General features: G+C 44.4%; 1 protein-coding gene across 4 annotated transcripts in view; it reads left to right on the top strand.

Annotated features, from left to right (window-relative positions):
• Positions 1-16792, top strand: part of FAM110B (family with sequence similarity 110 member B) — a 152773-nt gene that overhangs the window by 76444 nt on the left and 59537 nt on the right. For 3 of the 4 annotated variants that reach the window (XM_044245560.1, XM_044245563.1, XM_044245562.1), the window contains one exon: positions 10745-10833. The gene's annotated coding sequence lies outside the window, so the exon portion shown is untranslated. Of the gene's footprint in view, positions 1-5417; positions 5604-10744; positions 10834-16792 lie in introns of those variants that run through there. The other variant, XM_044245561.1, reaches the window with a different exon arrangement.

Genomic DNA, 16792 nt, shown 5'->3' with positions numbered 1-16792 from the left:
ACAAGGTCTGTTAAGGTTGTAGGCAGTTGGTACTTTTGTGCCCTGAGGTCAGGATGCTAAATGTTGGAGAAGAATACAGAGGGTATGGGACATAGCAGATGTAAATTTTGTCTGTTTCAACTTTTTTGATGGTTAGTCCCATACCTAAGAAATTCTTTGTTCTCTTTCTCTCTTTTTAAGATCTTATTTATTTATTTGACAGAAAGTCAGTGAGAGAGGGAACGAGAACCAGGGGGAGAGGGTGAGGGAGAAGCAGGCTCCCTGCTGAGCCGGGAGCCCAATGTGGGGCTCAGTCCGAGGACCCCAGGATCATGATCTGATCCAAAGGCAGATGTTTAACGATTGAATCACCTAGGCACCCACTTAGTTCTCTTCTTCTACCAAGTGACTTCTGCCTCTAGGCCTAAGAGGCCAGTTTCATTCCTGGTTAAGTAGGCATGATGGGGCTAATCCCAGTGCAAGACTGACCTATAATTTCGACATTTCAAAGTCCAGAGTCCTAAACTCAGTGGTCCATTGGGTGGGTCGGGGTGGCAAACTGTTAGGAGAGGCTGAGAGCATGTAGGGTCTCATAAGTTTATTATACGGGGTACAGCAGGAGCATGGCCCAAGGAAGTGGGGAGGGAAAGAGACCCTGAGGAATGATCTGTCCAAGCGCTGTGCTCAAGAACCACTGACTTGTGCTGTCCAGACACGCACTTGTGGGTCCTATGAAGGCCTTCTAGGAGGGTGCTTGGGCCATGTGGGATCTTCACTTTACAGATGGAGACCGTGTGTGTGAGGGTCTCAGACACACCTTACTGTGCTACCAACTGCAGACCATTCATAGCAAGCCTCCACGACAATCTCTCCTGAGCTAGTGGCCCCCAAATTCCTAACTCCTTAGCTATCTCAACTGTTCCCTACCCTTCCGTCTCTCTTCGCCGATACTGTAAAATACATATCAGAAGGAAAAGGGAAAAGGTGATGGCACAGGCAAGGCTTTGAGAAGACACCACAAGATGCACCATTGGATTGTAAACCGAGTTCCACCGAGAGGACTCACGCAGTCTGCTTATGGCCTGGCAAGATGACCATCTACACACAGTCATTTTTATCAATGGGTGGCTTCCCAGGCGTCCCTGAGAACGGACTCCCACAGTGGTGGTCTGCACTGATATGCAAAGGAGCCTCTGAGGCCCTGTGGACACAGTGGGGTGGCTTCGTGGTAAACAGGGCAGCATGCTAAGCATCTGAATGAAGAGGGGCCTGAGGGCTGCAGGTGGTCTTTGGAGCAGCTGGGGTGATTTCTAGCAGTTCCATTCCATCTTTCTCAGCCTGCCCATGTTACACCTGCATCGAGCACCTTGTATGCTGCATTCTAGGAAGGAAGGGAGGAAGGATGAAAGGAAAGAAGGGAGGGAAGGAGGGAGGGAAAAGGAAGGGGAGGGGAAGGGAGAAAAGGGAAAGGAAGGGAATGGAAGAAAAAAAATGCACAGCCAGTGTTTGGGACTTATGAACACCAGAAGGAAGGAGCACCATACTTCCTAACTACTCACATGCTTTTCCACCAGTTGTCCTACCCATTGTAGTCAGAGGAGACTTTCACAGCTTGGACATGCTTTTCTTTTCCTTGGAGTTGGTAGTAAGTGGTATGCTAAAGCCACTCACATGGTCTGGAGGGAGCTGATTGTTAACATCTCTGCCCGGTGGCTTGACATCCCACAGTGGACATGCTGCTGGTCAGGGCCACATCAGCCCAGGCTGGCTGTTCTGACACATGCTAACCCATAGTGGGCATGGGTTGGGATCCATGGCATATCCTGGACCATGGCTCGGCTGCTGGTCTTTGCTCCCTCCACTGGCAAAGCTGGGGGAGTTGAGCTGGACTGGGACTCCCAGTCAGCTGAGTGAGAGAATCCTCAGCCACGGAGGTCCAGCTTTTGAGCAGATACAGTTCCTTATAACAGAAACAGCCCTCCTGGATCCCTTTCAGCAAGTTGGACTTTGACCAACAACGGAAACTGAGACACAACTGATCAGTCTAAAGTTATCTAGGAGCCATAGGCTTAAAAAGCATCATTTTTAGTATATAAACCCTAGTTTCTGTTTTAAGGAAAGGACATTTAACAAAGCTCTACATGGAAATTCTTCTTTTTTTTTCTAAGACTTACCTTATTCATCTAAGGGAACACAAGTGGGGTGAGAGGCAGTGGGAGAAGCAGACTCCCCGCTGACATGGGGCTCCGTCCTGGGACTCTGGGATCATGACATGGGCCAAAGGCAGACGCTTAACAGACTGAACCACCCAGGTGCCCCCCTAGATAGAAATTCTCAAAACGTAGGCTTTCCTCTCCTCATTCTCCAAGGTTGGAGATTCAGAACAGAATTTGAGGAAATCATTCAGGTGGGTAAATGGTGTGTGTGGTGAGGGACTAATCTTCCTTGCCTGGTGTGCGAATGTGAGATGTACATGTTTGTGTTCTTTGCACAAGGAAGGGTAAGTTGAAGGTTTTGCCTTGCAAGATAGTGGGAACCTCTTACTCTTTAGAAAGAACTAAAAAGGAATCGGCAGAGTTTCAGGGGGCTTGTCCCAAACTCTCTTCCTCCTTTGGTGTGTGCTGTTTGCCTCTGTGTCTCCATGCCCTTCATTTGTCCTCAGGCCCCATCAGCAGCTCCAGGACCTTCACACGCTCTTGGTCCTCACCGCCCTCCGTTTAGAAACCTTCAGCCACAGACAAGTCAGTCCACCCCCACTACAAGGCAGTTTACCCCATGGTGCTTACTCGTTTGTTAATGAATCACTTAATGTTTATCTCTCTCATTAGCGTGGAAGCTCTGTTAGGAATCAGAATACTCTGGCTCTCTGCTGTCTTTGCACATAGTAGGTGCCAGAAGGTGTTCACTGAAGGAATGAATGATTTTTCAGAATCAAGGATGCATTGACAAAAGTTCAAAGAAAAAATTGCTTATTCTTGAGGTCAAAAAAACAAAGGCTCACCCAGCAGAGTGGCAGTCAGAAAGATTACCAATTAACCGCTACTTAGTTTCAAACAAATATTGGTTCCAAACATGTTGAAAGATAAGACTGAAGAAAGGACAGCCGCTCCCCCCTCTCAGAAAGGGTCTGCTTAATGCTTATACAAAACAGGCATGAGAGAAATTCATCAAACAGCTTTTTAAAGTGCCGTTTTTGAGCTAGCAGTCTGTTAAATGAAGGGGAAGGCAGGGCTGTTCGATGTTTCCTAGATAAATGCCTGGAAGTGTTACTAGTCTGTATCCTGGCAGCCTCCAGGGAGCTGTGCCTTAGGCCAAATCACTGAAGCCAATTCCTCTTGGAGTTATAGCTCCTGATGATACTGATGGCACTTTGATAATTCCATGGTTGACGCTTCCAGGTAGCACGCCCAGCAGTCATTTTCTTTCGCAGACTCGTCTCTGTCGTATTTTCCCAGAGTTTGTGTCTCCGTGTACGTTTCCCCACACTTGCTGGCTCTTGAGTTTATGGACCATGAGTTGCTGCGCTCTCCCTTGGAAGTTTATGGGCCATGCCGTCCCTTTCTCTAGCTCACTTTCCAGACAGGTGTGGGACACAAAGACTGGAGGATGAAAAATGATCCGTAGGCAGGATTCCTTTTCCGTGGCTCCTGATTAATCCCTGGGGATATCTGGTTCCTTGGAGCAAATCATAATGCCTTTTGAGAATGTCAGCCTTCTCTGAAGGTTTTCAAAGGAGATTCAGAGCAAAACAAAACTACAGAAATGAGAAGTTTGCATCATTCTACTGGATTACAATAGACTGGTAAAATATTACAATTGACTGGTAAAATATACCCATTTCTGGGAATTACTGAAGGAAAGTTTAAGATGTGAACAAACAGATTTGATTAATATCACTGCAGGATGGTTAGTTTTGTAAAACATACTGAGAAGAAAGAAAGGACTTTAAAGGAGAACAAATCCATAAACAGGCTGCCCAGACAAAAAGCTGCATTAGACGAGCTGACTTCTCTCCTCTCCCCTTCTCACATAAACGTGTTGTTTTAAATTGAATCAAACTTCTCATTATCTACTTTCCCAATTTATATTCCATAGAAAACACTTTTAAAATGTATATCACATAATCTATATTGCAAATCATTAATGAAATGCAATTATATGCCCATAATTTCCTGAAAATACCTTCTAAGATTGGTTCTTATAGAGTCAAGTGAAATTGTAGCAATTACATAGACAAAAAGGAGGTGTAATAATTTTTGTTTCTAGAGTGAGTACCAATAATGATTTTCTGTGATGAATCAAGTCTGCCATTAGCTTGTCACTGTTAATTCTAAATGGTATTTCTGACAAAACTCAGCAGTGGGGAAGTGTTTAGATACTTTTTTTAGAGTAGTGTGTTGCTGGAAGAGAAGGTAGACAATAAGATGTAGCAACAAGCTTGCTGCTATTAATAATAGCTTGATTAGAACTCACTGTGTGCCAGGCCCCGTGCTAAGTGCTAATAGCTCATTGAAATAACCCTGCAAGGTGTTTCCCATTATGGCCTTGGGGATACAAGAGAAATTCAGTCCCCTGCCCAGTCACAAAGGGAGGAAATAGCTGATCCAGAACTTAAACCCAGTCTGATGTTTAGGTTCATGCCTTTTATCTGTGCATCAGACCACCTCTCACAGGATTTGGCTTCTAGAACTAATTTTTGCCATTAAATTGTGAGGTGGGCAAATTTATTTAATTTTTGCTTTTATAATAACTTCTTTTTAATATATTTTTATTAATAACTTCTGATATCCCTTTTCCATCTCTTCTAGCTCTTTTTTTTTTCTTCTAGCTCTTAATTATTATTCAGTATTATAGTCAAGATTATGACTTTTGACACCTTGATTAGCCCTTTTCTACTATGGATGACAATGTGCATGGTATTTCAAAGTATACTGAGAGATTAATTAGCACTTTAGGACAAATGAGTGGCAAATTGCTAACCAGGGTAAATAAAGTGAGGCTTGGATTTTATAGCACTCAGATTTTAATATCCTCCTTGTATCGATTTTATTATTTCTCAGTGCTGGGATCTGTTAAGTTTAAGTAAGCGGTAGTTCTATGGATTGCTTTAGCCACTCTTTGTTTCTCTGCATTGGAGAAAAAAAACCAAGAATGCACTTTTAAAAATCACTTATAGTTTATAAGGTGATACATTAATCTTCAAAATGACAGGAAATCAAGATGATTTTTCTGTGGGGTTTAATTTATTAAAATTTAATTTGCTCATGTGCTTTGCTCCAAGAGCTCTGTGCTAGCAAACTAGCTATAATTAGATTAGCAGCCTGCTAAGCGCTGGTGACAGCCTGCGCCTCAGAGAGCATGTGCTGGATTCTGCATGAGCCTCTCCTCATTGGCTGCTAGCATCACTGCTCGCCAGTTTGATAGGTTTCCACAGGACTCTTTATGCTGCATTGGAGACATAGATACAGAGATACTCTTCTGTGTTCTTGCAACGGTGGAGGTGCTCAGCTGGTAACTGTAACGGAGGAGGAGGGCACCGGGGAGAAGGTGTCTGTCTTTGTTGTAGTGTATTGGAGCCACCAGCTGCCGGCTGCTGGGGATCAGGGAAGAAGTTTCAGTTCACGGTAATTACTTGGAGGCTTTCTCTCGCAGGAAAAACAGGGCCATGCATGAAACGAAGCGCGTTCCTCATGTCATCTGTTTAATTTGATCTTGCTTTTGTTGATATCATGCATACCAGCGTTCCCGGATTGTGGTGTGTTCTCCCGGAGAAGTCTCGGCCAGTAAACAGCTACCCTGTTCATGAAGGAATATTGTTTCACCTGGATTCAAGTGTGTTGTGTAGTGGGGATTGATGCTTATTGGTTCTCTTCTGTTTGGTAAAGTCCGATGTTGCATCAGTGTAAGTGTCTTTGGAGGTGCATGTCAGTAGCCGGTTGACTTTGTTTGCATGGAGTCCGGACTCCCGTGATTAATGAGCAATCAAGGAGAGTTCAGTGAGACACGCTTTAATTAGGACGGGGCAGCGATTCGCCTGGTGTCGACGCGGGGTCTTAGCAGAAGTAATGTGCTATTGTTTCTTCAAAGATGTGTACAGCCTTCATTTTGGATGGTTTTCTTTGTTTCACCTTTTGTAGTTTTCCTTAAGCCTTCTGAATATGGAGAATATTAGCATATCCCATTTTGCCAAAAAATATATTTAGGTGTGTAGTCCGCCGTGCCAAAGGGAGAATTTTTCACTCTGGGCTTTGTTTAACAGGGACATTGCTTTCAGAGTTGAAATGAAATCACAGAAAGGTGGGGTTCTTATCACTTTGTCTCAGGTTTGACAACATTCAAAAATTCCTGGGTTGTTTTCCAAATCAAATCATCAGTGATCCTAAATTCCATCATAAAGATGCTCTATTTTGGAGGAAAAATAGCTACGTGGCCCAGGCTGGGCTGAAGGAAGCCCAAACAAACGCAGTGGGACTCCTTGTTTCTCAGGGTACCTTCGCCTAGAGTGGTTTTACACCAGGAGAGCCCCTTGGTATCCCTTAGTCTTTAAACTTAAAAATTGGTGTCCTTACCATATCAGGCTGTGGAGACCACAGAAACTTGTGTATTGACTCACCAGTCACACGGCTGGCTAGCTGCCACCATGCGTCTCTGCTATCAGTGGAGAGCCCTGCTAAGAGCTGAAGGCTGTCAAGAATTCTTTCCCTGCTCCCGAAAAGCCAAACATTGCCATTTAACTATTTCGTTAAAATAACTGCTTTGACTTATGGCTCTCTTCTGGTTGAAGGTGTTCCATACATTCTTTGGCAGAGGAAAACTTGAGCTTACTTAACTGGGCTTCCCTCCCCCACCCCACCCCCACCCCAACTACACGTTCCCTCCCTAGGCTATCCCGAGGTGTAATAAATTGTCGAATGTCCTGTTTCTCTCAGATGACAGTGTGAAGAAAAAAAAATAAAGGCTATCATGAAAGGTGGCCATTGATGGTGACGGGGCATCATGTGTAATGACCAAGTTTGATAGTTGTTCAGTGTAACGCGGGGTCTCTAGGACGAGAGGCAGAATGCAGCTGTTCCATGTTAAGTCACCACATGTGTCAGGTTGGATGTGAGAAGGGTCGCTTACTTCCTGCCTGGACTCCCCTGACACGAGCCACGCCTGCTTCAGACCTGAGAAGGGTGCTTTGCAGTGGCCGAGATCACAGTTGGTTCCAGTGCTCCTTGCTCTCCTTCCCATACCCCGACCCCACGCTCCCCTTTCAGCCCCCTGTTCGTCCAGACGTGGAAAACAGCCTGCTCCTGACAGTCCTGCTTGGACACTCGTTTGGGGAAGAATAATCGGATGCATTTTCATGACTCTCTTTCTCCCTCTCCTTCTCTTCATCTCCTGAAATACTTCCTAAATTACCTTGGTCTTACTGAATTTCCAAGAAGTAGGCTGCCTTAAGAGTAAATGATTGCTGTCCTCCTCCGTAAACATCATAAACCTTTCGGGAGCTCAGCTCCATTAGGCTGTGTGTCCTAGGAAGCTGTGGGAAATAGTTCTAAGTGACAGACTCTCATGGGCTGAATCTTAAAAGACTGTGTGTCTAGAAGGAACTCCTTAAAAATGTGATGTAAATGTAAATGTGCGTGGATATTATGTCATGTACTAGGATATCCCAAAGGGCCTTTTAACATAACACTAAAAGGGCATTTCTCAGATAGCATTAAATAAAACGTTATTTAGCTTTTGGTAAAGTTAACAGAATCTGTACTTTTATCCTCAGATGAATTACAGCTCTTTTTTTTTTTTAAATACATTAAGGGAAATCTTTATGTATTTCTGAGATAAAACTTAGACACTTGAAAATTTTGTTCTTTCCCCTTCTTGTAATTCTGTGGCTCTTTCCTGAAGAGAGAATGACATTCCTGACCAATCAAACATAAGTCCGTTAGCACAAACTAGAATAGAAAATGGATAATCTTCTGAATTAAAACACGAAGTGATACTTTATTTTTCTCGTAGAGGCTCGTAATCACAGCAGGAAAAATGGAAATCAGTTTAAAAACAAAGTCATTCGGTGTATATAATGTGCCACAAAGCAGCTGGGCTGAGCACAGTCTGGAAGGAATTGTAGGAAAGAAGGAGCACTGTGCACTGCGGGCTCTTAGATGTAAGGGTTGCAGTGTAACACCTGTGGGAGGCTTTCTGGCTGGATACCCGGGCATCTGTGATACCAAAGGAACTGAGGGACATCTGTCATTAGCCATTGATTATCATCTCAGGACCAACCCTCCAAAATCTGCCTGGGTTGGAAAACTATTTGAAGAGACATCAGGCCTCTCCTCTAAGTGTATTTCTTTTTCTTATTTTTTTCTTCTCGTTATTTCATTCTGTAGTTATGTTCACTTAACATGTACTCGGATCTGTGCTAAGCATGAGTGAGAGAAAGATAGACACATGGCCCTCGGTCTGTAAGAAGTGGTCCTGTGGAAGACGAGAGAGAGTAGAATGAATAATAATACATAACACACGGTGTACAAGGAGAACAGAAGCATTGGCTTGACGATACCAAGGAGGGGTGACCAGTTTTTTAAAAAGGGTGGGGAGAGAAGGCTTTAGGAAAAGAGATAGTAGCACCCAGCCCCCAAACCAGAACTCTCCAACTGCTCCTCAACCCACACAACATCCACTACTCCTAATACCTAGCAAGGGTTGGTGTGGGCCGCAGATCTGTTCCATATCTCACACTGACTTTCAGTTTTACTATGTGGTCTGTAATTAATGTAATAAATATAAACTTATTTTTTTTTCCTCCTGCTAACACACCTTTTCAGAATGCACAGTGGACTGTTGCATGGAAGTATTTTTGTTTTAATAGATTTACATTGCTTGGGATTTAAAAAAGATTCTTTAATGTCACCAGTAATTTAAATGTATTCAGTAGTTTAAAAGTTCATCTTAAAGGAGTCACCAAATACTTTCCTTACTGTTGGACTCCCCAATCATTTAGTGATTATTTTTGCAACTGTTGGCATAGCCAGGAATGATCATTTGCCATTGGATGCCTATTGATGCCTTTATTTAAGTCATTCATTTTGTAGATGCTCATTAGAGACAAGCTTGCAGAATTGGGATTTGGAGTATAACACTGGCATTGAACCTTACTATGAGTAAGGCCTTCTTTTTTCTGTATACATTTAATTGAATTTAGACATATTTTAAATCTTGCTAAATTTGGTGGAAAGTCCACTTCAAGGATCGTGTGTTTGTGTGTTAGATGTTGCCACCAGTGAAACGTCTTTCTGAAACACGTTCTCCATTTCCAGTATTCAGAGCCTGGCATCACAGAACCCTCCGAAATCTGCTGTGTTTTGCCCTAGTCAGGCTTCCCTATCGCTTTTTTCTTAAGTGGGAATATAGCCTTTACTTCTCTCCATCTTCGCCCCCTCTCACTGTGTGAGCCCACCGCCCAAGCTAGCAGCTCGCCGACCCGCTGGCCTCTGGGAGACAGCTCCCTTCAGTTTTTCTCCTGCCTGGAAATGTTTTCTTACAGTCTCCTCCTTTCTGGCCCTCCTTTTTTTTTTTTTTTTTTTTTTTTAAGATTTTATTTATTTATTTGACGGAGAGAGATCACAAGTAGTCAGAGAGGCAGGCAGAGAGAGAGAGAGGAGAAAGCAGGCTCCCCACTGAGCAGAGAGCCAGATGTGGGGCTTGATCCCAGGACCCTGAGATCATGACCTGAGTCAAAGGCAAATGCTTTAACCCACTGAGCCACCCAGGCGCCCAGCGACCCTCATTCTAAGTAGATGTTTTCCGGAGTTCTGTGCTTCATCAGCTTCCCTGTCACATGCCCTCCACTGGCCGGTCCCTCCGCTGCCACAGACTCAGCCAGCACTCCAGTGTCCCCATGTGTCCCCTACTCCATCCTGCCAGCCTCCTGAGCTCTTTGTGCCTCATGGGCCTCCCTGCCCCCTCTGCCTGGAATGTGCATCTCCCAATAGAGCTGTGGCTTGGTCCCTCCCCACCTTCAGATGTCTCCAACCTCCATGGCGGCAGGAGCGTTCTGAGATAGCCCTTGTTGTATGTAGCCTTCACTGTCTGGAACGTAAACTCTGAGGCCAAAGATTCCCCCTTTAACCGCCAGAGCCTAGAACAGAACCGGTCTGTAGGAAGTGCTTCTGTCAGTACTTAAGAATGAATGAATGAATGAATGCGTTTATGCATGCGTAAATGACTGCTGCCCTGGGAGTGTGACAGTGCAGGGGAAGGGTGCTCCTGCGGCTGTGAGGAGTTCTACCCCAGCCAGCTGAGTGGTCTGTGGCAAGTGCCTCACCTGACTGGGCCTGTTTCCTCTTCTGAAATGGGGCTTGCACAGCAGGTGGGCGCCAAGGCCCTTGGAAGAGCTAACACCTTATCTCACCGTGAGATAGACTTGGGCTCGGGATGTACAGAGCAGCCATTCCAGAAATGAGATGACGTCCTGTAAGCCTTTATTTATGTGACTTCTCTCAACCTGACGTTTATATTCTTCTGTGTAAGTGCTGTCTCTGGTCAGACGTCTCCTTAAAAAAAAAAAAAAAAAAGAAAGTTGAAGTGAGCAAAACCCTTAGCTTCTACATGAAACATGTAAGAACCAGCACATTTTGGTGTACTTAAATGTTTATCTATTTTTTTATTTATTCACCATTTTTTAAAAGAATTTTCTACTGTTATGTATACTTAGCAGCCTGCCTCTTTTTGTCAAGTAAAAAACCAATCGCCATTTTTTTTCCTGTGTTTTCAGATATTCCATGCCGCGGAGACTAGCTGGATGTAGAAGAGACTCCCTGTGACACCTGCCTCCCGTCCATAAAATACTCATCCTTCTCTCAAGTAAGTACGTCGCTTTATTTTGACCCATTCTGAGCAGAAGGTATCGATTCTCTCTGAAAACCTGTGCCATTATTACATTAAGACAAAGAGGCTGAGAGACTGAGCTTTCAGATATTTTGCTGTCTGGCAAAAAAAAAAAAGTCCCTGTCTTCGAGGTCTCTGCTAGGACTAAAATAACAGTCAGCATGATTTGCGTGTGCTTTTGCAAGGGCTTCCGTGATAGGTCTTTTACATATTTGCTTTAATAATTATGGTTTTTTTCAAAGGCCACGTCATATTTACCAATCATACTGATCAGATATTTGGATTTGAAGACAATATTAAAAAGTGAACATCTTTGCACTTTAATGAGAAGTACACTGTCTGTGATTGGGGAATTAAATGGTTTTTTTCTGACCTGTCAAATGGTATAGGGCCAGCAAAGAGCGCCCTGGGAGTTTGGGGAGCGAGAGTTTTGCAGGATGGCCCCCCAAAGGAGGTCATGTCAAGAGGGAAGTACCTAAATGCCAACCAAGGGACAGACTGAGAGTAGGGGGCACGTGTTGCCAGAGAGCCAAGCAGCCCTGGGAATGTGCCTGCTCCGTGGAAAGTGTTGCTGGGGACTTTGCCCCACATCCGTAACACCCCAGGATTCCTTCCTGTCTCCAGAGATGATGGAGAACAGAGACATCCTAGAACCCGACCCATCTCATGAAGGAGCCAAGGAAGTGGATGAACAGTGGTCAAGGTCCAGATGGTTCCTCCTTTTTCCAGAGAGATTGGGAGTTCAGTATCACCAAATGAGGACATTGGGGATGTTTAGAAGTTGAAGATGGCTCTCCAAGTGACTAATGTCTACAGTGACCACGAAGTGGTAAAGAGCAGCTCTCATAAGGATATGGTCTTAACCTGAGCACCATATTCCCGCTCGACCACATGCTTTGATTTGATTAATAGCCTTCCTCGAGCCTCTTTTCCAGCATCTCTATGTAATGGGCCATTGCCTATACAGTATGTAATGCGCTATATAATTTATTATAACTGCGTAATGCATGACCTTGTTGGAGAGATGTTACCACTCCAGGAACTTCAGAATCCAATTTAGATTGACAGGTAAGAACCAGCCTAGACCAGGTAGATTTCCTGCAGTCCGTGGACAGAGGGGCATTACAGAATAAGCCAGCAGTGACCCTCAGTGATATACCCTGAAATCCTTCACTCATCACCCTTTAAGACCTTGTCTTCTGATCCCAGATTTCCAAAGTTCTGTAAATGAAAGCCCTGGGCTCCTGTTGGCTGGAGGGAGCTCCTCATCGCCCATCCCCAGGTCTAAGATTGCAGAGCTGCCCCTGAGCACAGGCAGATTTAATGGAGAATGCCTCCAGCATTCTGTGTGCTTCACTCTGCCTCATTCTAGGAGCCCACCGATCCCCATCTGCCCACGAGTGAGGAGTTTTCTGTGACATGTACTAAATAAAAGCAGGAGCATTCCCCCAGCAAATGGGCCTGTTGGTCTCCCTTATGATTCCTAACACTCCTACTCCCACACACAGCCATGTGTGATGGTCACACTCACCAGTGTTCACCCAGCTGGCTCCTGCTGGCAGGTGAATTGGCCACCCTGAAGGACAAAAAAGGGCAGAGGGGTTGGGGTGACATGAGTATAACCTTAGCTCCACTGTTCACCAGCCTGCGAATGGACTTGACTTTCTGAGCCTCAGTTTCCCACATACCAACTGAGAATACCAGCAAGCTAGTAGAGATGTGCAGAAGGCTAGGGGCATAGCGACGGAGTACCCAGGACGGCGTAGGCACAGGAGAGATAGAGGACCCTTCTTCCTCCCTCCCAGACAAATTCTGGAGAACACAGTCGGTTACCTTCACAGGCATAACCGTCTGGAGTTTGTCAATATTTGTCAATATTCTTATTTAGCTAGGCCCTGAACTGGGGAGATTAGAAAGGACTCAGCCACATGACTCAGTAGTGCAATGTCACCTGGACTGGAGACACTAGTTCTTGGCTTTGTATCTCATTCGCAAATAAAGTCAGGTCACTGTGTGCAAGTTGATTTCAGTTGTGTGTCGGTTTTCCTAGAAATAAGATGGAAGCATTTCTTTAAAAAGCTATGTCAAGATCGCTGTGAAAAGCATAGGTTTTTTTTTTAATTTTTAAAATTTTTATTAACATATAATGTATTATTAGCCCCAGGGGCACAGGTCTGTGAATCGCCAGATTTACACACTTCACAGCACTCACCATAGCACATACCTTCCCCCTACCTACCCCCTCCAGCAACTCTCCGTTTGTTTTGTGAGATTAAGAGTCTCTTACGATTTGTCTCCCTCCCCATCCTATCTTGTTTCATTTATTCAAAAGCATAGTTTTTGTCTTACTATCCAAATGTTTTCAACTGTTTTTGGCGATTTTTGCATTTAAAGTTCATTAAGCTTTCTTCTTTTCTGAGCTCTTACCTTAGATAGATAAGCAGCCTTAAGAAGGCCTATGTACTAATCTTGTCATTAATGTTTTCACTACTTCTCAATACCTACATTTAAGATTCCTTTGTTTTTAGAGTACAGGGTGTGTCTTTTAAAACCAGGGTTCCTTGTTTAAGGAAATTGAGAAAAGAAAGGCATAAGGTGGATTTGTAATGCTCCTTTGGTTAAACTTTTGAGTTTTTTCAACCTGGAATATGAAACCTCCTATATGTTGTATAGGTGAGTCATTTTTTTAAAGATTTTGTTTATTTGAGAGAGAGAGAGAGCACACAAGCAGGGGTGGAGAGCAGCAGGCAGAGGGAGAGGGAGAAGCAGACTCCCCACTGAGCAGGGGGCCCGGACTCTGGGATCATGACCTGAGCCAAACGCAGATGCTTAACCCAGTGAGTCATTTTTTAATAAGGATATACAAACACTGATTTCTGTGCATTATCCATGTGATTGCAATTTCAGGGAATAAGTTACAATATTCGCCTTTGTTTTTGGTTTCTTGTTATCTGAGTCAAACTCAAGTCACTGATAAAGTCAGTTTCTCCTGGAAAGTTTCCTTTTTTAAAACTTCTCTGGGACAGCTCTTTTTATTCTTTTATAGTGTAAGTGCTAGGTACTTAAGAAATTGCTGGGACAGAAACAACCTTTGTATGCCCTTTTCTGCCGGTTAAATGGTCCTGACCAAAAAATATGAGCTAGTTTTCCCCAAACAGTTTTTTTTTCCATTTCTGCGTTTCCCAGAGCTGGTCCTCCATAACGAAAGATTTGTTCCTTGTCTGTGACTCATCTACCTTTCAAGCCCAGCATCTCTGACTTTTGCCTTTTCCCAGATCAGCTCTTTGCCAAGCAAATATGACTCAGAGCTCAGGTTCCACGGGTACAGTCAGGTGTGGCTCCTCAGAAGCCGGCTCAGCTGACCTTGAGCAAGGTCTCCCCAGGAGCCCGCGAAGCCCAACCACTGTAATGAGAGCCACCTCGCAGCCCAGTGGAGCCAGGTTTCCACCTCGCTCACTGCTTTTTAAAAAAGAAGAGGAAGAAGAGGGGCATTCCCTGGCAAAAATAGCTGGGATTTTTACTTGTTTTATTCTCCTTCTTCACAAAAATCATCCAGGCTTCTTTAAAGATAGACGTAAGGATATTCTCCTCTCTAAAACAAAATACTCCTCTCCTCAGAAAGCATCATTCTATTTTTGAAGATTTAATGCCTGTTTATCGTGAAGTTCAAGAGGCCATTATGGATTGCAATTTAAAGTGTTAAATTGCCAATTAAGTTATTTGCATATTTAAAAATGCTATTTTCTAATCAAAGAAATTCTATAAGTTACTGTGTGTGTATCTAGTTTTTCATTGTTAATTATTAATGGCTCTTACAGAATAGATCAGTTCATTGTCAGTGTAGTCACCGCTTTTCTACAAAGAGCGGTGGAAGTTAAGCCCATAGTCTGTGGAAAGCTTGTCTTGGGAGCTCGTGCTACAGGCATCATATGCCTGATCTGTAGTCTACACGCTTGCCCTGCAGAGAAGGCATTAGAATTTTCATTGTGTGGATGAGGATACAAGAATTGAAGAGCTCGATCTGATAACAAAAGGCAACCATGTGACAAGATGCAGTGGGTATAAAACCCAAGTTTAGGGGCACCTGGGTGGCTCAGTGGGTTGTCTCTGCCTTCAGCTCAGGTCGTGATCTCAGGGTCCTGGGATCGAGCCCCGCATCGGGCTCTCTGCTCAGCAGGGAGCCTGTTTCCTCCCCTCTGTCTCTGCCTGCCTCTCTGCATACTTGTGATCTCTGTCAAATAAATAAATAAATAAATCTTTAAAAAAAAAAAAAAAAAAACAGCCCCAAGTCTACCCCCAGGTCTTTCAGCCCTTTGATTTCTTTCTTGTGATGGGGTCATGAATGGATTGAGAAGGATAATTGAGGGTGACTGGACAATGGAAGGTCACAAGAAAACATGGATGTCTGGTGGACTATCAGAGCAATTCCTTGGAAACCATGGGCTGTATTCAATTAATTAGAGAAGGGATGAGGCCCAAAAAGTCAAATAATGAGAGAAAAGAACCGTAAGAGCACACCCATTAGAGAGAAAAAGATACCTTCAGAGTGATTGCCACTGTGATGGGTGAAAAGCTACACTATCAAGACCTTACTTTTTCTTCTCCAATGTGTTGAGTGTCTGCTCCATCATTAGGTGTAAATTGAGAAAGCGTTTGTGCATCCTGACTACTCAGAGAAGTTTAGAGAGGTGGAGGCCCGTCAGGACTGAGTGACTAGTGAGTACTGGAGTATCATCTCCATTCTGGTCTTCCTCCTCCATAGCCTGGTGCTGTGGTCTGAATGTGTCCCCCACCCCATTCATGTGTTGAAATCCTAATGCCCATTGTGATGATGTTAGTTCATGGGGCCTTTGGGAGGTACTTAGGTCATTAGGGGGGAGCCCGAGTGATGGGATAGTACCTTGGTTAGAGAAGCTCCAGAGAGATCCCTTGCCCTTTCTGCCATGTAAGGACATCGTAAGAAGCCTGCAACCCAGAAGAGGGCCTTTACCAGAACCAGTCATGTTGGCACCTTGATCTTGGACTTCCAGCCTCCAGAACTGTGAGAAAGAAATGTTTATTATCTATAAACCACCCAGGCTGTGGCTTTTTGGTATAGCAACCCTAACAGACTGAGACACCTGAGATGAAGTTGGTCCCTGCACGTGGCCTTTGGGTAGTTCTTGCACGTACCTGCTCTTTAGCTTCACAAAGCCCTGGTCTGGCATTACCTTGAAATTTACCTCTTGCTCTTGCTTGAGTCTCGTGGGTCTCTCTAAAGGGCACATTTAAAGCAGAGCTCAGCCCAGCATCATCCTCAGACAGAGAGATCCAGTTTTTGCCATGACGGTCAATGGGAGGAGCTTCCTCTGGAAGGAAGCCCCACTGAGGGACCGCTGGCTCTTACCATGCACACCCAGGCAGGCCTCAAGCCCTGCTCGCTTTTCCTCAGGGCTTGTACGTTGGCGTCAGCATCTCTTCAACACCAGACAGCTCGCGGCTGACTTAGCCTTATTACAGCAGTCAGCCTGCCTCTGGTCTCTGCTCTCAGTCCATTTAGCAAGCAGAAAATTCTTTTAGAAACACTCTGTTCATCTTGTTACCTCCTTGCTCCCAAACCGTGTTTTCTTCCAGTTCCCTATCGATCAGATTTAAAGTCCAGAGCCCTTCAGTGGAAGCCACCTGACCTCCCCACTCTCCTCCCGAGTCAGCCTCCTTCACCCTTCTCGTGTTCCTGACACACCTGGCTCATCAGAGTGTGTGCTCTGCTTCTTGCCCTGCCCTCCCTACCAGTTGCTCATTCTCAGAGTCCATGAGTTCCTTTGAGGCCCATTTCCAAAGTTAACTTTTCCTTTATTTAAAAAAAACAAAAACAAAAAACAAAACAACTTTTTTGAGCAAAATCCAAGAATCTCTACCATTCATTGATTTATTCAACAAATTCATTCAAGCCATT

Source organism: Neovison vison, chromosome 4 (genome assembly GCF_020171115.1).
Source record: "Neovison vison isolate M4711 chromosome 4, ASM_NN_V1, whole genome shotgun sequence".
NCBI classification, from domain to species: domain Eukaryota; kingdom Metazoa; phylum Chordata; class Mammalia; order Carnivora; family Mustelidae; genus Neogale; species Neogale vison.
The sequence above is the reverse complement of the archived record's forward strand: the minus strand, read 5'-3'. Positions and strand labels throughout refer to the sequence as shown.